Here is a 23714-nt window from a genome sequence, read left to right on the forward strand (position 1 = left end):
GAGACGAGACCGAGGCGGGGAGACGAGACGAGACGAGACGAGACCGAGGCGGGGAGACGAGACGACGACCGAGACGAGACGAGACGAGGCGGGGAGACGAGACGAGACGAGACGAGACGAGACGAGACCGAGGCGGGGAGACGAGACGAGACGAGACGAGACCGAGGCGGGGAGACGAGACGAGACGAGACGAGACCGAGGCGGGGAGACGAGACGAGACGAGACGAGACCGAGGCGGGGAGACGAGACGAGACGAGACGAGACCGAGGCGGGGAGACGAGACGAGACGAGACGAGACCGAGGCGGGAGACGAGACGAGACGAGACGAGACGAGACCGAGGCGGGGAGACGAGACGAGACGAGACGAGACCGAGGCGGGGAGACGAGACGAGACGAGACGAGACCGAGGCGGGGAGACGAGACGAGACGAGACGAGACCGAGGCGGGGAGACGAGACGAGACGAGACGAGACCGAGGCGGGGAGACGAGACGAGACGAGACGAGACCGAGGCGGGGAGACGAGACGAGACGAGACGAGACCGAGGCGGGGAGACGAGACGAGACGAGACGAGACCGAGGCGGGGAGACGAGACGAGACGAGACGAGACCGAGGCGGGGAGACGAGACGAGACGAGACGAGACCGAGGCGGGGAGACGAGACGAGACGAGACGAGACCGAGGCGGGGAGACGAGACGAGACGAGACGAGACCGAGGCGGGGAGACGAGACGAGACGAGACGAGACCGAGGCGGGGAGACGAGACGAGACGAGACGAGACGAGACCGAGGCGGGGAGACGAGACGAGACGAGACCGAGGCGGGGACGACGAGACGAGACGAGACCGAGGCGGGGGAGACGAGACGACGAGACGAGACCGAGGCGGGGAGACGAGACGAGACGAGACCGAGGCGGGGAGACGAGACGAGACGAGACCGAGGCGGGGAGACGAGACGAGACGAGACCGAGGCGGGGAGACGAGACGAGACGAGACCGAGGCGGGGAGACGAGACGAGACGAGACCGAGGCGGGGGAGACGAGACGAGACGAGACCGAGGCGGGGAGACGAGACGAGACGAGACCGAGGCGGGGAGACGAGACGAGACCGAGGCGGGGAGACGAGACGAGACGAGACCGAGGCGGGGAGACGAGACGAGACGAGACCGAGGCGGGGAGACGAGACGAGACGAGACCGAGGCGGGGAGACGAGACGAGACGAGACCGAGGCGGGGGAGACGAGACGAGACGAGACCGAGGCGGGGAGACGAGACGAGACGAGACCGAGGCGGGGAGACGAGACGAGACGAGACCGAGGCGGGGAGACGAGACGAGACGAGACCGAGGCGGGGAGACGAGACGAGACGAGACCGAGGCGGGGAGACGAGACGAGACGAGACCGAGGCGGGGAGACGACGAGACGAGACCGAGGCGGGGAGACGAGACGAGACGAGACCGAGGCGGGGAGACGAGACGAGACGAGACCGAGGCGGGGAGACGAGACGAGACGAGACCGAGGCGGGGAGACGAGACGAGACCGAGGCGGGGAGACGAGACGAGACCGAGGCGGGGAGACGAGACGAGACCGAGGCGGGGAGACGAGACCGAGACCGAGGCGGGGAGACGAGACGAGACCGAGGCGGGGAGACGAGACGAGACCGAGGCGGGGAGACGAGACGAGACCGAGGCGGGGAGACGAGACGAGACCGAGGCGGGGAGACGAGACGAGACCGAGGCGGGGAGACGAGACGAGACCGAGGCGGGGAGACGAGACGAGACCGAGGCGGGGAGACGAGACGAGACCGAGGCGGGGAGACGAGACCGAGGCGGGGAGACGAGACCGCGGCGGGGAGACGAGACCGCGGCGGGGAACGAGACCGCGGCGGGGAGACGAGACCGCGGCGGGGAGACGAGACCGCGGCGGGGAGACGAGACCGCGGCGGGGAGACGAGACCGCGGCGGGGAGACGAGACCGCGGCGGGGAGACGAGACAAACAGAGACACAGAGACAGAGACTGGGAGAGGGACAGTTACTATCCCAGGCAACGCCGGGTACTGCAGCTAGTAATATATAAAGAAGATATTTCCTGCAAGTTTGCACAATTCACATTGGCACGGCTTCACTAAAATCCCCTATATCGTGAACAGATCAACAGAGGACCCCTTTTTTGCATCGCACCCAGTGTTTTCTGAAATCGAGCGCTTGTGATAGACTGGAGTCCCCTAAATAAATCTGCAGAACTGGAGGAGACTATATTGGAAGGTGACAATTAAAAACACATGAGAAGAAGAGCCAATGTAGTTACCAGGGGAGAAGACCGCAAATATCAGCCATTATATGGAATGAATGAGCCGGTCACAGGGCACCGTCTGCTGGGGGACAATATATAACTGACATATGTCAAATCAAAAGCATATGGAGGACAGACAGCCAAGCTCATACAGAAAGTAGTAGACTGTGCACACTGCGTTTTTATTGCATTTTCAGTGCAGTTTTGTCCCAAGTCTGCATGCAATTCATTTTGCCAGGAAAATCAATGAGAATCCTAAAGTTTTGTGCACGTTACTTTTTTTTTCCCTTGCAGATTTGGTGCAGACATAATGTGCAGCTTGTCAATACTCAGCGTTTTTGCAGAATACATGAAAAACACATAGGAAAAAAAACGCATAAAAAAGCACCAAAAATGCGGCAAAAATATAGCGTTTTTCCTCCTAACAGATGCAGAGATTTTTGTAACCGAATACTCAACATAGCCTTAAAGGGAATCTGTCACCAGGTTTTTGCCAACTAATCTGTCAGCAGCATAATGTAGGGGCAGAGACCCTGATTCCAGCGATGTGTGACTTACTGGGCTGCTTAGTGTAGTTTTGATAAAATCACTGTTTAATCAGCAGTAGATGGCAGTAAATGGCACAGCATGTGGCGCATGCGCACACCGACATCCGACTGTCTTCATCAAAATGGCACAGTATGCGGCGCATGCGCACACTGACATCCGACAGTCTTCAGAAATATGGCACAGCATGCGCACACTGACATCCGACAGTCTTCAGTAAATTGACACCGCAGGTGGCTCCTCCGCACACTGACATCCAACTGTCTTCAGCAAAGTGGTGGCGCATGCGCAGACAGAGGCTTTGGATAGTTATTGAGCCAAGGTCTGAATCTGCACATGCGCCACCCACAGTGCCGTTTTTCTAATGACCGTTGGATGCTATTGTGCACATGCGCTGCCCATGGCGCCATCTTGCTGGAGACTTTCTGGAGGTCATGTGCGCAAGCCCCAACCTTGCGGCCAACGGTACTAGCTCAATGTTTTGGTTTTTTTAAAAAAAAAAATAAGAGGCTCGTACAAATGCGAAGGGGCAACAGCAGAGCCGAAGTTCTTACCCACAGTCCTGCCCTGATCTACAAAAAGGATATTGCACCAAAACATCAATAATGAAATAGAGAATTTGTCACCAGATTTTTGCCACCTAATCTGAGAGCAGCATAACGTAAGTGCAGAGATCCTGATTCCAGCGATGTGTTACTTAGTATAGTTTTGATAAAATCACTGTTTAATCAGCAGTAGATTATCATTACAGGACTACTTGGCATACAGCAGGTAGGTCAGCATATTCATGAGCTCTGTTTAACTGCTAGATCTGCTGCAGAGAAAACATGGATTTCATCAAAATGACAGCAAACAGCTCAGTAAGTGACACATCACTGGAATCAGGGTCTCTGTCTCTACATTATGCTGCCCTCAGACTGGGGAGGAAAAACCTGGTGATGGATGCAATTCTGGTTTGGTAAAATATATATTCAGTTTAAAGGGAATTTATCACAGGTGCAGGGGTTGTGGAGCCTTAGGAGGTACAAGGTTCTCTCCACACAGTAGTATAGAAGGCATTTTTTGATTTTGCATTGTAGAGCAAAAGTTTCCAATTATGCCTCTGTACCTAACCACAGCCAACTGAAGGCAACCTAAAAGTGGATCTGTCACCAGATTTCACAATACAAAGTTCAGACATCTTTAATAGACTGTTTAAACCCAATTAGGCTGGTGTACTTACTCTGAAAATGACATATCAGAATGTCTGTATAATAATACAGCTCCTCAGGGTCTTTCTTCCTGATACATCTCAGCTCATTAGTGCCTTTTCATCCTACATCTGATGAACCTCCACCACAACATGTGATACGCAGCTCCTCAATGTCCCTCCTCCCTGCTGCTGATCTCACACTGCTCAGTATAAGCTGCAAACTATCGGTTCAGTTGGTGGAGAATCATTACACTTGAGCTCATGAGCTCTCTCACTCTTTAGCTAAATGCTCACTCACAACATGCTCATTATACCATCAGGATGAGACAGCCATTTTAACATGGATTTTATCAGTAAGTACACCAGCCTCATTAGACCTTCAAGATTAATTCAGCAATGTATGCATTTTTCATTGTAAAATTAGGTGATTGATTCCTTAACTGGTGAATGCCCCTTTAAGTGATTGCTGGGGGGGGGGGGGGTCTTCCAATCAATCAATGATATATCCAATCCTCACTCCTAGGAATCCCCCTTCTAGCATGGGGATTGCATAGATAATGACAATGGCCTTACAACAATATTCTAGTTTTTACTATTAGGACCAGTGGTCAGGGAGTATGTAAAGGTGTATGCAGTGCATTTCAATTCCAATAATCCAGCGTATTGATGAATTCAGCCCATCACACGTGTGCAGAAACCCTCTATACACTGTCAGTATAACGTGCAGACCCGTGTGACCCGGCACAGCCGCAGAACCTGGTCATACCAAATTATATACAGTCAGGAGCGTTCTGAGGCACAATGCATGTCAGGTCTCATCGAAGAATCTCACTCATCTGACCACAAGCACATTCCAGGGAGAAAAACCGCACAACAGTGCACACAATATCTACTGTAACACTGGTAATCTTAGGTATTTTATTATAAGCTAGCATGCAGTTACCTGTAATACTAACATTTTATTGTCCATATTAAAAATACTATGCATTACATTGCAAGAAAACATTGCCTCGCTAACCCGCCATCTGGGGAGGATTGTGCCACTATCCTTGCTTCAGCACCCGTCCGCACGTCATCCTTCTCTGGCCACTGTCTCTGCTGTTGGATTGCCATGCAGCACTTATCTCTGATGTAGTAATCACTGGCTATATCACAGCGCCTGCCTGTCAACTCTGTTCTGTTGCATCAATGCAACCTTGCCGTTCCACGCGCCGCCCGGCCCATAACACCTCTGCCGTTCCACGCGACGCCCGGCCCATAACACCTCTGCCGTTCCACGCGCCGCCCGGCCCATAACACCTCTGCCGTTCCACGCGCCGCCCGGCCCATAACACCTCTGCCGTTCCACGCGACGCCCGGCCCATAACACCTCTGCCGTTCCATGCGCCCCCCGGCCCATAACACCTCTGCCGTTCCACGCGCCGGCCGGCCCATAACACCTCTGCCGTTACACGCGCCGCCCAGCCCATTACACCTCTGCCGTTCCACGCGCCGCCCGGCCCATAACACCTCTGCCGTTCCACGCGACGCCCGGCCCATAACACCTCTGCCGTTCCACGCGCCGCCCGGCCCATAACACCTCTGCCGTTCCACGCGCCGCCCGGCCCATAACACCTCTGCCGTTCCACGCGACGCCCGGCCCATAACACCTCTGCCGTTCCACGCGCCGCCCGGCCCATAACACCTCTGCCGTTCCACGCGACGCCCGGCGCATAACACCTCTGCCGTTCCACGCGCCGCCCGGCCCATAACACCTCTGCCGTTCCACGCGCCGCCCGGCCCATAACACCTCTGCCGTTTCACGCGCCGCCCGGCCCATAACACCTCTGCCGTTCCACGCGCCGCCCGGCCCATTACACCTCTGCCGTTCCACGCGCCGCCCGGCCCATAACACCTCTGCCGTTCCACGCGCCGCCCAGCCCATTACACCTCTGCCGTTTCACGTGCCGCCCGGCCCATAACACCTCTGCCGTTTCACGCGCCGCCCGGCCCATAACACCTCTGCCGTTCCACGCGCCGCCCAGCCCATAACACCTCTGCCGTTCCACGCGCCGCCCAGCCCATTACACCTCTGCCGTTCCACGCGCCACCTGGCATATACACCTCTGCCGCTACACGCGCCGCCTGGCATATACACCTCTGCCGTTCCACGCGCCGCCTGGCATATACACCTCTGCTGTTCCACGCACCGCCTGACATACACCTCTGCCGTTCCACGCGCCGCTCGTCCCATTACACCTCTGCCGTTCCACGCACCGCCAGGCCCATAACACCTCTGCCGTTCCAAGCGCCGCCAGGCCCATAACACCTCTGCCGTTCCACGCGCCGCCCGGCCCATAACACCTCTGCCGTTCCACGCGCCGCCCGGCCCAAAACACCTCTGCCGTTCCACACGCCGCCCGGCCCATAACACCTCTGCCGTTCCACGCGCCGCCCGGCCCATAACACCTCTGCCGTTCCACGCGCCGCCCGGCCCATAACACCTCTGCCGTTCCACGCGCCGCCCGGCCCATAACACCTCTGCCGATCCACGTGCCGCCCGGCCCATAACACCTCTGCCGTTCCACGCGCCTCCCGGCCCATAACACCTCTGCCGTTTCACGCGCCGCCCGGCCCATAACACCTCTGCCGTTCCACGCGCCGCCCAGCCCATTACACCTCTGCCGTTTCACGCGCCGCCCAGCCCATTACACCTCTGCCGTTTCACGTGCCGCCCGGCCCATTACACCTCTGCCGTTCCACGTGCCACCTGGCATATACACCTCTGCCGCTACACGCGCCGCCTGGCATATACACCTCTGCCGTTCCACGCGCCGCCTGACATATACACCTCTGCCGTTCCACGCGCCGCTCATCATATACACGTCTGCAACTGAGCCATGAATACCACTAGCACTTAGTTAATATGTCCAAGAAAATAAAATTGTGTGTCATATGGTAAGGCCACATGCTTAAACTCTATATGGCAATAAGGAGACCTACTGGTCTATATGACAGACCCATAGACATTGTACGCACCTGCCACATGCTGCCACCATTCTGAATTCTTCTGTAATACAGCATATGCTACACGTTCATACACGGGACAAGGTATTTACTGTAAAGTTGCATACATAACACCTAGTAAAGGAAGCCGAAACCTGGCACACGGCCAGAGACCGGTGTGATGATAATAGCCATCAATTATTTACAGGTCAGGTCGGGCTAATGTTACCGGAGATAACTTCTCCTTCTTCTGTCTAACAAGAAACTAGCTGGGCCGATTCAGAGTCCAGACGCAGGTGAAACAGAAACATTTCCAGGTAATATCAGAAATGCGATTTCACTACTACACCCATCCTCCCATGAGAAAATCAGGACGCTCTGGTTACAGAAAAATGACAATAATTTGTAACAACGTTAGCAGGTCTGGATCCACCCTAAAGGAAAGAGTTTGGGACCCTCTTACCTATTGAGGGTGGTCCTAGGAGGTCCCCTGGAACATGGTCCTAGGAGGTCCCCTGGAACATGGTCCTAGGAGGTCCCCTGGAACATGGTCCTAGGAGGTCCCCTGGAACATGGTCCTAGGAGGTCCCCTGGAAGATGCTCCTAGGAGGTCCCCTGGAACATGGTCCTAGGAGGTCCCCTGGAAGATGGTCCTAGGAGGTCCCCTGGAAGATGGTCCTAGGAGGTCCCCTGGAAGATGGTCCTAGGAGGTCCCCTGGAAGATGGTCCTAGGAGGTCCCCTGGAAGATGGTCCTAGGAGGTCCCCTGGAAGATGGTCCTAGGAGGTCCCCTGGAAGATGGTCCTAGGAGGTCCCCTGGAAGATGGTCCTAGGAGGTCCCCTGGAAGATGGTCCTAGGAGGTCCCCTGGAAGATGGTCCTAGGAGGTCCCCTGGAAGATGGTCCTAGGAGGTCCCCTGGAAGATGGTCCTAGGAGGTCCCCTGGAAGATGGTCCTAGGAGGTCCCCTGGAAGATGGTCCTAGAGGTCCCCTGAAGGATGGTCCTAGAGGTCCCCTGAAGGATGGTCCTAGAGGTCCCCTTGGATATGCCCTTCCATTATACTTCTGGGCACTTGCATTGAATTGACTTCCTTAGTCCTTAACAGGGTGGCCTCATAAAGAAACAAAAAACACTACATCTTCCCTGCAGTCACTGCTGCCATGGTGTCCGATGGGAAAATTAACAATCTGGCTTCAACCTTAAAGACGTCATCTCTAATCACCTCTTTTCAGATTTTTGGACTTCTGAAACCCTGAGCAATCAGTTTTCTCCCATAAGAAGGTGGGAACATGGCCATAAATTTGACATGGTCGACCATTGACCTTAACGGGTGCTATGTGATATCAGAGAAGATGGTAAAAAAAAAAAAAAAAAAAGTGTTTTTTGCCAACTGCTTATATTACAATGAGTTTTCCAAGACTAATATGGATGAATATGTTTAGGAAAAAAGTCATCATATTGGATCTGTCAGGGTCTATGGCAGACTGTCACGCTAGGTACGGGGAAGTACTAAGCGCACGGTGAAAGTGAAGGGAAACCCTGTGTCTAGGGAAGGGGGAGATGGTGACCCCTGACCAACCCTACTGCTGGTCCCTGGGGTCCCTCACCACCCTAGATAGGTTCTGCACCTATGCGCTGAGCTGGATACCTGACCCTAGGTATCCCTAGTGCTGGACCCTAAATAGGGAACGGGTGGGATCAGCTCTTTGTCAACCCCACTAAATGTTAAAAGACGACACAAGGAGGACACACGGCGTGAAAATGCATAAACTGCTTATCTGCAGATGACACAGGCAGGAGTTCAGCAAAGCTTCAGCAACGATACCACAAGAGGAGTACAAGCCACCTGCTTGCAACCAGGGCTTGAATAAACAGAAGAATATCACCAGCATCAATCCAAGGACGAAAGGGGCATATAAGCACCAAGAGAATACTGATGAACAGCAGGTGGGTGGAGGCGAGCTCCTGGTGGGGAAGAGATGAAAATCCAACAGAAAAGCTACCTATACCAATGAATTCTGATAGCAGGAACAATGGGAAGTCAGGAAGCATTTTGTGCAGCCAAACACTGTGACCTTCTATGGCCCGAAACCATGACACAGGCCGTCTTACTGATCCGCTGAAGGTGCCACAGAGCTCCATCTGTTGTGTAATGGCTGCAAATGTTTTCGCTGAATCAGCGGAAGAAAACGGCCTGAAGCACCAGTCCCGTCCCCTGTAGAATACACGGAGCGTCTGGTGCACTACAATGCCTTAAAATGGGAACCATCATCAGAAAATGACCTGTTGTATAATCCAGGTTATAGTGAGGTTTTTTTCTGCCTCCCAAAAATGTGTATTTTTCATATTACAATCTGTATTAAAAGAAAAATAATTTTCACACTGTCCACCAGGGCATTTTTTAGAATCATTCTTTCTGTACGTTAATAAGGAGCCTGATGAAAGCTCTTATCAGAGGCACCTGATAACACAAGGTTCAACAATCACAATAGATGATATCACAGCTCACCTGCTCCCCCTCCCTTCACCACGACTTTTGCGCATGCTCATTAGATACTTCAATACAAAAGTTACATTGCAGACAATATACATGTGTTGTTTCCGGAAACAGGAAGTTAGAGACTAAAAATACAATCGTACCCGGTTTCAAACCTGCAAGATCTCCATTTATTTTTACTGCCTATGATCAGTGGGGGTTGGTAGACTGAGGCCCCCCAAATATCTGCTATGGATAACCTAAGAATACATAATAAATTAAAGTCCTGCAAAAGTGTTTAGAGGGGTCAGAGAGTAGTCGAGAGTGGGGTAGCACACAGGAGAGGTGTGCGGACGTGCCGGAGCTGGGTCCCTGGAACGGTGACCCCGGAGGCACAGGAGAGAGGTCGCCAGGACGGGTACTGAGATACCGCTGGGACCAGAGCACGCACGGGGCACAGGGCCCTAGGTCAAGCGCAAGTTTTAGACTGTTTGGCAAATACCTGCCCGGTGTGGAAACCTTCATGGACTTCACCGAACCAAATAATCCGGGGACATAAGCAGTAAACTAGGATCGGGGTTCGGACACTTACCTCCCCGCAGGGTCTGCACTGCCCGCCGTACGGAGGAGACTGATACCCCAAAAGGGACAGTCTGGGTCCCCAAACGCTCCACGCTACGAGGACTCGATCCACAGAGAGTGCCGGGGACAGAGCAACCTGGGTCACTACATTGGTACTGATACTCCTCGGACCGGAACCAGCAAACCCTGGGTCCACAGCGAGTAGAGACTGTTCAAGACAACCTCGTGTGGTCTCCATTATTGCCCCGCTACATCTCCCAAGCACAGCCCTACCTGCGGAGGGCCTACCATCACAGCTGCTACTACCACCAGCCCTGGGAGTACCTACATTGAGCAGCGGCGGTCCTCTATCATTAACCGCAACCCGCAGGTGGCGTCACATGACAAAAACTCTCATCTCCCCTGTAAATATCCCCCATTAACAAAAGGGGCCCAGGGCACGGGACCGGGCAAAGGCCACCAAAGTGACGTTCCCATTTGTTACCGCCCGGGACAGAGTACCCCCTTCTCGCTACACCTTCATCCCAGATCAGGAGGGAGTTATGTTCAGATTTCCAAAGTGTTGGGTGTGGGGAGTGGAGAAAGTATCTATAGTCTCAAGGAAGGCAGAGAAAGCAGACTGCAGTGTGGAAGCCGCAGAAGTGCAAATCACATGAAACAAGTGCAGAAATGAAGCTGTGCTGATGTGTGAGCTAATGAATACTGCAGCCTGGATAACCTCAGACCTGACATCCAGCCTGTATTACTGAGAGAGACACTCCCATTAGAAAGAAAGATAATCTACTGCTGATTAAACAGTGATTTTATCAAAACTATACTAAGTAACACATCGCTGGAATCAGGATCTCTGCACTTACATTATGCTGCTCTCAGATTAGGTGGCAAAAACCTGGTGACAAATTCTCTTTATTTCACTATTGATGTTTTGGTGCAATATCCTTTTTGTAGATCAGGGCAGGACTGTGGGTAGGACGTTCGGCTCTGCTGAGGCCCCTCCACATTTGTAAGAGCATTTTTAAAAAAAACGTTGAGCTAGCACCGCTGGTGCTTGCGCACATCACCTCCAGGGAGTCTCCAGCAAGATGGCGCCATGGGTAGTGCATGTGCACAATAGCATCCAACGGTCATTAGAAAAACGGCATAGTGGGTGGTGCATGCGCAGATTCAGACCTTGGCTCAATGACTATCCAAGGCCTCTGTCTGCGCATGCGCCGCCACTTTGCTGAAGACAGTTGGATGCCAGTGTGCGGATGAGCCGCCTGCGGTGTCAATTTGCTGAAGACTGTTGGATGTCAGTGTGCGCGTACTGTGCCATATTGCTGAAGACTGTCAAATGTCAGTGTGCGTATGCGCCACATGCTGTGCCATTTTGATGAAGACAGTTGGATGTCAGTGTGCGCATGCGCCACATGCTGCGCCATTTTGCCGAACACCGCCAGGAGAGGAATGTTCGGCAGCACTGCCCTTGCCGCGGGCGGTGCTAGCATGAAATTTAAAAAAATAGGTTCATACAAACACAGGGTGGTAAACACAAAAAACAAAGACGTCCATGATACAGGTTTGAACCCCAGTCACCATTTCCCTGTTTATGGAAGTCGTTGATTAACGAGCATTGAATGCAGCAGTTTTGATTTGCAACTTGAAACTCTTGCGCCCCCCTCAGCTGTAATACGAGCCCCCATATCCCCTCTCATCGCACAGCTGTGTTGGGGAGGGATTGTTTGGCCGCCTCTAACATTTTGGCCCAGACCAAGCTCTAACTTCTCCATCCCAAAATTACCTTCTTTTATGTCTCAGCAAAAAATGTAATAGAAATATATGCCATAAAAGTAAAAAAAAAAAAAAGTAATATTTTCATAAAAAATTAAATTTGTTAAAAAAAAAAAGTGGAAAATCCCTTTCCTCTGTAACTTCTTGTTACAAGAGCCATTAATAGTAAACACATCCTGAGCGGCGAGGTCTCCCTGGAATCCCTCCATGAGCGCGCTGCATCCCTCCGCACTCCGCGCTGTTTGTACATTTACGAATGACATCTGGGAAAAGGAAATATATTGGGCGTTAGCTGCTCAGCCCTGGAAAAAAAATGCAACCTAGAAGTGTATGTGTGCAGTTGGCTTGTGTCCAGGACTCTTCCCCAGCAGCTCAGGACATGCTCCGGCTGTCAGGAACTCCTCCTGCACTCCTGATCCTTCCAGACGTCTTGGGATTTCAGTAGACTCACTGCACAGCCTAAATAAGACAAAGTCTAGTGTCGGCAAGTCTTACAATGATAATGCAAAATAGCTAACTAGTTACCAGTACTGAGCACCCGAGCATGGTAGTGCCCGCTCACCACTAGTTACCAGTACTGAGCACCCGAGCATGGTAGTGCCCGCTCATCACTAGTTAACAGTACTGAGCACCCGAGCATGGTAGTGCCCGCTCACCACTAGTTACCAGTACTGAGCACCCGAGCATGGTAGTGCCCGCTCATCACTAGTTAACAGTACTGAGCACCCGAGCATGGTAGTGCCCGCTCATCACTAGTTACGAGTACAGAGTACCCGAGCATGGTAGTGCCCGCTCATCACTAGTTACCAGTACTGAGCACCCGAACATGGTGGTGCTCGCTCATCACTAGTTACCAGTACTGAGCACCCGAGCATGGTAGTGCCCGCTCATCACTAGTTACACATACCAAGCACCTGAGCATGGTAGTGCCCGCTCATCACTAGTTACGAGTACAGAGCACCAGAGCATGGTAGTGCTCGCTCATCACTAGTTACGAGTACTGAGCACCTGAGCATGGTAGTGCTCATGTGGCGCAATGGACAAGCCAGGTCGTCACACAACTACACCAACACACCCCGGCTAGGCACACCGAAGTCAAACATAAAATCCTTGTTGCCTTCCTCCAGGGGCTGATGTCCACACCAGGGGGTGGGCCAGGGAGTTGGTCCCGCCCACCGAGGAGTTCACAGCCCTGGAGGCGGGAAAAGGAGGCAGTTTAGAGTTGAGTTTGGAAATGGAGAGGAGCAGACTGACAGCGTCCGGGTGTGCGGCCCGGACGGAACAGCAAGGTTGGCAGACGGTGGTGACCGTCTGCAGGAGAGGCAGATTAGAGTGAGCCGCAAGGACCGTGGACGGGCGGTGGCCCGACGGTACCGGACCGGTGAACAAAGAGAAGCCAGCACCATCCGGCAGGGCTTACGGACCCCGACCAGGCTAGGAGTCGCCGTAAAACTGGTCAAATCCATTAGCGAAGGGAACCTCCGGGGTTTCCCAGCAGTCAAGACCCGATAGAAGGCAACAGCTCAAACCGTAGAGGGAAACAGTCACCGCCAAGGCTACAGTTCCCAGGGCCAGAGCCTGCGGGCAAATGGGGCTCCTTCAGCACCCATCCAAGCTGGGGAGCAGGTTACCGGTGGGAACCGCAAACACGACCTAGGTGCAGGGAAAGGCAGTCACCATCCACCTGCCGGGAGGAGAAACACCGCAGCCGTCTGTGGGACCCGTCCATCCAGCCGTTTGTTTTACCGGAGACTTTGCATTCGTCATTGGCTGAGTGAGTACCACCGTGCCGTGCGGCACAGCGCTGCCCCCGCGACCCTGCACCTCACCAGGCACCGTAACCCGCCTGCCATCCCTACCCCTCACCGGGCCCCGGGACAACCAACCCCCCTACCCACGGAGGGGAGAACCAACATCCAAGCTACTCCCTGTCACCGCTCCCGGGATCCCCGTCCAGAGCAGCGGTGGTGTCACCAATCTCACCACAACCGTGGGTGGAGTCACGGGCAATATCCCTAAACCCAAACCACCCCCTTTCACTCACGGGCGAGGAGCGCCGCTCGAGTCCCCGTGATCCGGCCCACCGCTCGAGCCACCGCCGAGCAGCAGCAGCAGCCGGACCCGAGCAGTGGGTGAGCGAAGCGTCCCCTCCTCCGCCCGCGACACTCACTCATCACTAGTTACGAGTACTGAGCACCCGAGCATGGTAGTGACCGCTCATCACTAGTTACGAGTACTGAGCACCCGAGCATGGTAGTGCTCACTCATCACTAGTTACGAGTACAGAGCAACCGAGCATGGTAGTGCTCACTCATCACTAGTAACGAGTACTGAGCACCCGAGCATGGTAGTGTTCACTCATCACTAGTTACGAGTACTGAGCACCCGAGCATGGTAGTGCTCGCACATCACTAGTTACGAGTACTGAGCACCTGAGCATGGTAGTGCTCGCTCATCACTAGTTACGAGTACTGAGCACCTGAGCATGGTAGTTCCCGCTCATCACTAGTTACGAGTACTGAGCACCTGAGCATGGTAGTGCCCGCTCATCACTAGTTACAAGTACTGAGCACCCGAGCATGGTAGTGCTCACTCATCACTAGTTACGAGTACTGAGCACCCGAGCATGGTAGTGCCCCCTCATCACTAGTTACGAGTACTGAGCCCCCGAGCATGGTAGTGCTCACTCATCACTAGTTACGAGTACTACAGATAATCACTGAGTGTCCCTCCAATGGGAAACTCTGATCAGTCATTTTTGGGGAGACCCTTTCAGCAAAGAACGGCTTGTAGCCAACAGCTACATTAACCCTTCATGCCATGGTGATTTTTCCTTCTACGTTTTTGTTTTCTCCTCCCTTTCTTTTAAGAGACATAACTTTTTTTAATCTAGTTTTTAATTTTTATTTTTCTGTTGAGATAGCCGCGATGAGGGCTTGTTTTTTTGTGGGAAATGTTTGAGTTTTGAATGACCACTTAGATTTTTATGATATAATATGCATGAAAATGTGAGCTTGAAAGAAAAAAAAAGAAAAAAAAAAAGGAAATTAACATTTTGATTTCTTTTTTTGACATGTATTGTATTGTTTAAATAATGTTACATTTTGATAGATGAGACTTTAATTGATTCGATGATACCAAAAATGTTAATTTTTTTAACTAGGGAAAAAAGGGGTGAATTTTTAACTACGGTATAATATTGTGCTATATATTACAAAAATAACAAGAATAAATAAAAAAAGTAAAAAAAAATATACTAAAATTTGATTTTTTAAATATTTTATTTTTAGTCTCTATACGATACTTGAACCTGTGATTGTTTAATCGCTGATACTAGATAATTACGGTATGTTTCAATGTTTCAAGATCACAGTGTTATATTAGGAAGAAAAACAAGGCCGAAGCCCGACCATGACTTATTGCCAACACAGCTGCAGTTTGTTACAAAGTAACCAGTCTCATCCTCTAACAGCGACGGGCAAAGTGCGGCCCGAGGGGCACATCCGGCCCTCTGGCTGCTCCAGTCCGGGCCGCGGAGCAATACAGCCAAAAGGCTGAAAATGGTGCTCCGAAAACTGCACCGTGCCCTTCGTTACTCATGTCCTAATATCCCCAATATACGCATTCTTAGGGAGCAGATAGAGGTGAATACATTGGTGGAGGATGGAGCCATCAGCGGCGTCTCACTGTGTGCGACTGAGTGTCCGTGCACTTGGGCCCGGAGCAGAGAGCAGCGCTGGGGGAAATCGGAGATGTATGGCTGTATATATAAAGGCTGTGTGGGGGCTCATAATGTATATGGGGGCTAATACTATATACAGGGGCTATGCGGGGGATCAAAATACATATCAGAGGCTATGTGAATGCCCATATTCTTTATAAAGGAGACTATTTTGGGGCTTATACTGTAGATAAGGAGATTTGGGGACTCATACTATACATAGTTTTCGTAAAACACAGTATAAGCCCCTATATGTGGCTTAGTTTGTATATAAGGGACTATATGGGGGCTTATACTGTATACAGGGGGCTATATTGGGGCTCATACTGTGTATAAAAGCTATATGGGGCTTATACTGTATGTACAGGGGCTTATACTGTATGCAGGAGGCTATATTAGGACTCATACTGGGTATAAAAGCTATGTGGGGCTTATACTGTATATACAGGGGCTTATACTGTATACAGGGGGCTATATTGGGGTTCATACTATGCATAAAAAGCTATTTGGGGCTTATACTGTAGATAAGGAGATTTGGGGACTCATACTATACATAGTTTTCGTAAAACACAGTATAAGCCCCTATATGTGGCTTATTTTCTATATAAGGGACTATATGGGGGCTTATACTGTATACAGGGGGCTATATTGGGGCTCATACTGTGTATAAAAGCTATATGGGGCTTATACTGTATGTACAGGGGCTTATACTGTATGCAGGAGGCTATATTAGGACTCATACTGGGTATAAAAGCTATGTGGGGCTTATACTGTATATACAGGGGCTTATACTGTATACAGGGGGCTATATTGGGGTTCATACTATGCATAAAAAGCTATTTGGGGCTTATACTGTATATACAAAGGCTTATACTGTATACAGGGGGCTATATTGGGGTTCATACTGTATATAAGAAAGATATATGGGGCTTATACTGTATATACAGGAGCTTATACTGTATGCAGGGGGCTATATTGGGGCTCATACTGTGTATAAAAAGCTATGTGAGGCTTATACTGTATATACAGGGGCTTATACTGTATGCAGGGGCTATATTGGGGCTCCTACTGTGTATGAACAGGATATGCGAGGGTTCATCCTATATATAGGGGAACTGTGAGGGCTCACTGTATATCGGGGCTATTTGATGACTCAGTGTATATAGGGGGACTATATGGTGCTCATACTGTATATAGGGGATTTATGTGGGCTCATGCTATATGTAGAGCCTATGTGAAGGATACTGTATATAGGTGGTCTGTGTTCTCCGTTAATACTTGGCTACAACGGGAGGTGAAACAGCTGATCAGGGGGGGTGCCGGGTGTCCATCCCCCACAGATCTTGATCGAATTACTTACCAATTGCAAACAAAGTACCGGTAATCAATTTCCTCTAGATGCCAAATACACAACAGGCCGAGTCTCATCCTTTTTCTGATGTAGTTTGTTACAATGTATCAGTGCATGTAAACCATTATCAGGCTGCAGTCTGGCTATATAGCGGATAAAAGATTGCCTAGGGGCTACAGCAGGGGTCCCCAAACTTTTTCTTGCAAATTCTGCTCTGAGAAATGGTCGCAAGCCGCAATCTGTGCAAAGAAATTATAGAAGCCTTATTGTGAAAAATTAAAACAATTATTAAAAGGTTGTCACTAATCGTTAATTCTAGTTATTGGGGGTCAGAGGGCGACGAGTGGAGCTGATATTTTTATGCTCTATTCATACAGACATTGTAAGCCTCGGGCCAGTCACGTCTGCAAATTTAGAAATTGCCTGCCCCTGTGCGGGGATCCCGAACCCTCTGCTATTTATATGCATGCGCCTCGCCTGTAAATTGGGACCGGACCTCAGCATGCTGACATTTTGTTCACAGCACATACAGTGCCTACAAGTAGTATTCAACCCCCTGCAGTTTTAGCAGGTTTACACATTCGGAATTACCTTGGCATTGTGACATTTGGACTGTAGATCAGCCTGGAAGTGTGAAATGCAGCAAAAAAGAATGTTATTTCTTTTTTTATTTTATTTTTTTAAATTGTGAAAAGTTTATTCAGAGGGTCATTTATTATTCAACCCCTCAAACCACCAGAATTCTGTTTGGTTCCCCTAAAGTATTAAGAAGTATTTCAGGCACAAAGAACAATGAGCTTCACATGTTTGGATTAATTATCTCTTTTTCCAGCCTTTTCTGACTAATTAAGACCCTCCCCAAACTTGTGAACAGCACTCATACTTGGTCAACATGGGAAAGACAAAGGAGCATTCCAAGGCCATCAGAGACAAGATCGTGGAGGGTCACAAGGCTGGCAAGGGGTACAAAGCCCTTTCCAAGGAGTTGGGCCTACCTGTCTCCACTGTTGGGAGCATCATCCGGAAGTGGAAGGCTTATGGAACTACTGTTAGCCTTCCACGGCCTGGACAGCCTTTGAAAGTTTCCACCCGTGCCGAGGCCAGGCTTGTCCGAAGAGTCAAGGCTAACCCAAGGACAACAAGGAAGGAGCTCCGGGAAGATCTCATGGCAGTGGGGACATTGGTTTCAGTCAATACCATAAGTAACGTACTCCACCGCAATGGTCTCCGTTCCAGACGAGCCCGTAAGGTACCTTTACTTTCAAAGCGTTATGTCAAGGCTCGTCTACAGTTTGCTCATGATCACTTGGAGGACTCTGAGACAGACTGGTTCAAGGTTCTCTGGTCTGATGAGACCAAGATCGAGATCTTTGGTGCCAACCACACACGTGACGTTTTGGAGACTGGATGGCACTGCATACGACCCCAAGAATACCATCCCTACAGTCAAGCATGGTGGTGGCAGCATCATGCTGTGGGGCTGTTTCTCAGCCAAGGGGCCTGGCCATCTGGTCCGCATCCATGGGACGATGGATAGCACGGCCTACCTGGAGATTTGGCCAAGAACCTCCGCTCCTCCATCAAGGATCTTAAGATGGGTCGTCATTTCATCTTCCAACAAGACAAGGACCCAAAGCACACAGCCAAGAAAACCAAGGCCTGGTTCAAGAGGGAAAAAATCAAGGTGTTGCAGTGGCCTAGTCAGTCTCCTGACCTTAACCCAATTGAAAACTTGTGGAAGGAGCTCAAGATTAAAGTCCACATGAGACACCCAAAGAACCTAGATAACTTGGAGAAGATCTGCATGGAGGAGTGGGCCAAGATAACTCCAGAGACCTGTGCCGGCCTGATCAGGTCTTATAAAAGACGATTATTAGCTGTAATTGCAAACAAGGGTTATTCCACAAAATATTAAACCTAGGGGTTGAATAATAAATGACCCACACTTTTATGTTGAAAATTCATTAAAATTTAACTGAGCAACATAACCTGTTGGTTTGTAAGATTTATGCATCTGTTAATAAATCCTGCTCTTGTTTGAAGTTTGCAGGCACTAACTTATTAGCATCTTATCAAACCTGCTAAATCTGCAGGGGGTTGAATACTACTTGTAGGCACTGTAGTTTTGAATGACAATCCCGGCCTGAGCTGAATAGCCTCATAGGCATATATGTGACTGTTATGTTGGGGACAGGAGACCACAGTCAGTCCTTAAATCACAATTTCAGACCATGATATCAACGAAGCCTTGGCTTGAATTCAGCCATACATGCTTTATAGATGGAGCACGGACCGTGATCTACAGAGTAACCGTGGGTCTCCGCATAGGCGCATTCATACCACCCAACTATGAAAGATAAGAATGAGGGACACGTACCACGGAGTGACAATATATAATTTATGCTGTCACCCTCATCTATATGCGCTTACACTGAACTATTGCTCCTAGTGAAGCCAGTTAGTGTTTCCAAACAGTATGGTACCATTTTCACATTCTCTACAATACCCCCCCCCCCACCTCCGCACACACGTGATGTCCCCACATTGTACACACACCTTGCATATGTGTCCTACTACTCTTCTCTGCTGACTAGCCACTGGATCTCTTCACCACTGATTGAGGTTTTCCCATCTACTAGATCCTATCCCAATGTGTAGTAGGTATAATATTATTATATTATTATTATTTACAAATAACTTTAATTAGAAATGCAGTATAGTTCTCCTGATTAGCTATGTTGCTTACCTCATGTGCAGGGCATTGCAGGAGCTTTTTTAAATTTAACAATGCAGCAGAGTTCAAAGAGCTACCCTTGCCCACATCAGGCTTTATATATATTTGGATAGACAGTGAGGTGCTAATCAGTCGGACAAGTCCCCCATGCCAGCTAGTCACAGCAATGATAAGCTACTGGTGGTAAAACAAAACAACAAATAGTATAAGAGATGCATAGCTGAAATCTGTGTATTAACCCCTACATCATACTGTCTTCAGATTACATACCAAAAACCTGTTGACCATTTTCTTTTAACATTTTCATATTGTTCTCTTCCTCCTGCACTTCCTCATGCTCCTGGCTACCTGCTTCAAACGGCAATAAGTGCCAAGTAAGCAGGGGCGCCGCCGCAAGACACTCGGCAGGGGAGGGTGCCGCCGCAAGACACTCAGCGGGGGGGGGCGCCGCCACAAGACACTCGGCAGGGGGGGGGCGCCGCCGGAAGACACTCGGCAGGGGGGGGGCGCCGCCGGAAGACACTCGGCAGGGGGGGGGGGGGCGCCGCCGGAAGACACTCGGCAGGGGGGGGGGGGGCGCCGTCGGAAGACACGTGGCTCGTGAGTTATAGGTTGGGGATGCCTGGCCTATAGACTGGATGACATTGCAGAAAACTCATCTGCTGCAGATTTTGTGCCTCGGCTTCATTTTCGGTCTTTGACTGCAGACAAGAATGTTTACCTTTTCGGACAACAGAAATTGTAAAGACCGTGAGGAACTAAAAGCCGAAAGAACATTACAAGTTGGAAAACCTTTCTTAACCCAAACCAGCATCAGAAGTGAAAACATGATTGACTACACAATCCTTCACTGATAGTCAGCGCGGTCCCTGAATGTGCTCGCCCCCATGGCACCCGGCTGGTACACCCCTGTAATGCTGCACAGCTTTGTATTGGGGATGAGTAACGTGGAGCGTAAGTGTTATCATAGGTCAGCAAGTCCTGACGGCCGGTCATGGGACCAGTATTGTTCAGGAATGCCAGGGAGGCTAATAAAGGTTTGTGTCCATGTGACTCCTATACACAAAGCCCAGGGGCGGATGGCACTGCCAGCCCATACTATAGCAGCGCTGACTGCTGAGCTCGGGGGATTCATTCTCGCATTAGAAGCATCTCGTGGGCACAATGCACAGTGTGTACTTGGCCCGGGGGATCCTGGCAGGTGAATCGGGCACACGTGATACACAATCACAGAGGTGGCCCGGGCTGCCCCACACGGCACGGCCAGGACACGGGGAAGGAGGGTATAAACTGTCCTTGGCAGAGTCGGACCCTCACATTTATTGTCAGGTATGCGGAGAATGATAATGATTCCGGCCCTCGTTGCTATACAGATCACGACGCTTCTCCTTAAACGAAGGACAATGGTGCCAAGATGCCCATCGGTGGGATACAGGGAATATAGGACTGCATATCATGTAAATTAGGAAAGGTGTGAGGCCTGGTGGGCAAGGGTAACAGTCACACCCTAGCCCGGACAGACCCCAAAAACCCATAAGGAGCCCCCAATATTATAAATGGTTCCGGTGGAGGCACTGGCACAGATTTTGCAATATGTTGTTACGGAGAGAACAGTAGACCTGGGTGAATCACGCACTAGACACCTGCTACTGTACTATTACCACACTAGGCCACCAGGATTAATGCCAACATTAACCTCTTCACTGCCCTGGATCACCAGGAATTTTTGCAATGATCTCAAGCAAACACTTTTACTGCCAGCGATTTTGGCATTGACAACTCAAGAGCTTTATATTAACCCTTTTATCACTGTGATACCAGGTAATAATAATAATAATAAATAATAATAATAATAATAAAAATAATTGAAAAAAAAGTTCACATCTAGCACAATCCCCCAAGATCATAGCTCCTTTTTGTCGTGGTTTTCCCACTTCTACCTGTGATAGTCTATGGGGCCCGTTCACAATCATGTATGTGTTAGATTGAAATCGCCAATGAAAGTCTATGAGTCCATGGGGAAGAAAAACAAAACAAAAACGGAAACCACTTGTATGACAATTAAGCGCGGTCCAATTTTCATGAACTGGGACTTTTTTTTGTTTACACGTATGAGAAAGACTGATGACTGATCAAATGCTGAGGGTTTTTTGTTGTTTTTTTTTCCCATCTGTCTGAATAAGGCATAGGCCCCTTTCAGACGTCCGTGTTATCATTATTATTATTATTATTATTATTATTATTATTAATAATAATAATAATAATAATAATAATAATAATATTAGCAAATACATCTAGTTAGAAATGTGCAGGACCTTAGGTATCCATGGTTACGACCACACACAGGCACAGTTAGGCCGGAGTTCCACTTGCGTATGACTCGTGCGAGTCTCGCTTTGGTATCACCCGCCATGGCCGCACACTCTCCGGACACGAGCGCCTCAGCTATATGGAAATACATTCAGCCGACCCGCTCCTGTCATGAGTTTGTGGCCATGGCGGGTGATACCAAAGCGGGACTTGCACGAGTCATACGCAAGTGGAACTCCGGCCTTAGTTGGTAGTGGTCGTAACCAAGGATACCCAAGTTACTGCCATGCCTGCACATGAGCTAAGTGACATCGCTAATCAGGAGAGCTATACTACATTTCTAATTGGAGGTGTTTGCTAATATTCTTATTATTACACCTACTACATATTGGGATAGGGTCTTGGAGATGGGAATACCCCTTTTAATGAAAAAGCTGCTACCAGATGTGTCTATCAATGGCTTACTCCACTCTCCCCATAGAGAGCACATGAGCTCTGGGCTGAGGTGGGAGGTCACGTTATAGGAGGAGAGACGGGGAGAGATATGAGTCAGCTGAAAAAGGATATTGCCTCTTTAAAGGGAACTGTCATATTGAATATGGTGTCTGATCGGGAAGCCTGAGGTTATAGAGCAGGAGGAGCAGATTCTGTCAATTTATTTTTTTGGGGGAAATGTTTCAATAAAACTTGCCTTGTATTAAGTGAAATCCCAGGTGTTTGGATGCAGGAGTCCAGTGGGCGGGCCTACTCAATGATGGACAGTCTTTCCTGTATGACTGCATGCTGTCATAGCTCCGCCCACTGGACTCATACATACAAATACCAGTGATTTCACTGAATAAAATGCCAGTTATACTGAATCTTTAACCAACAAACCTATATATCATTCTGCTCAGCTTCTCCTTCTCTACAATGTGACAGGCTCTTTAGGACTTTGGAGGGCTTCAGGCAGAGGTGCTAATATATTTGGAGAAAGTCCATATAAAGACCTATAGGCTCCTATATGTGACCTTCTATCTAGAAGAACAAACATCTAGACATATTGCTGCCACATCAACTTTCATTCTGACAGCTACGAAGTGGGAAAGAAGAAGTACAAACAGTTTTTTGGTTTCTGGCTAAAGCAGAACTCCGGCTCCCTCTTATTCTGGCACGATTTTTCTTAGTACAGTATATGTTGGACATTTACCTACAAAGCTGATTTTACTGGTATTTTATAGTCAGTTGGTCAATTATATAACAAAAATTGTGATTTTACCTGCATTAGCTTCCTGGTGAGACAAGCTGAGCTGCAGTGTAAAGCATGGAGGACTATGAAAATCAGCAGTTTGAGTCTGTAAAGAGACAAGAGCTGGAGTCAGCAATGAGCTTTAGAGGAGCCAACAATGAATCGGATAAATCTGCCATAATTATACAATTTGTAAAACTACAACTGGAAACCAAGGCTCAAATTTCACATGGTCCGTACAAAGTCATTGGATTTGGCTTTACAGAATTATATAAATTTGTCACATCCATAATCGAGATTAGTTCATGTGGCGCCCTGGCAAAAAAACAGGTAGTCACAGATAGGCCCCCGCATAACAGCTTCCCTCACACAGGTAACACACAGCCAACCTGAAACCATAGTCACCCCCCTTAGGAAAAGATAGGCATACCAGTGGGCGGGACCAGGCGGTTAGACACGCCCACCCCAGGATCTAGACAGCCCGGGGCGGGAAAACAAACAGAACGGTGCCAGTGTCGGAGCCCTGGTGCCCTTG

General features: G+C 49.9%; 1 protein-coding gene across 2 annotated transcripts in view; it reads right to left on the reverse strand.

Annotated features, from left to right (window-relative positions):
* The window catches only part of DNMBP (dynamin binding protein), a 159208-nt gene that overhangs the window by 108813 nt on the left and 26681 nt on the right, over positions 1-23714 (reverse strand). The window contains exon 2 of one of the 2 annotated variants that reach the window (XM_075348428.1): positions 23210-23285. The exons of the other annotated variant lie outside the window; for it this stretch is intronic. The gene's annotated coding sequence lies outside the window, so the exon portion shown is untranslated. The remainder of the gene's footprint in view (positions 1-23209; positions 23286-23714) is intronic. 2 annotated transcript variants of the gene reach the window in all.

Source organism: Anomaloglossus baeobatrachus, chromosome 5 (genome assembly GCF_048569485.1).
Source record: "Anomaloglossus baeobatrachus isolate aAnoBae1 chromosome 5, aAnoBae1.hap1, whole genome shotgun sequence".
Lineage (NCBI taxonomy): Eukaryota > Metazoa > Chordata > Amphibia > Anura > Aromobatidae > Anomaloglossus > Anomaloglossus baeobatrachus.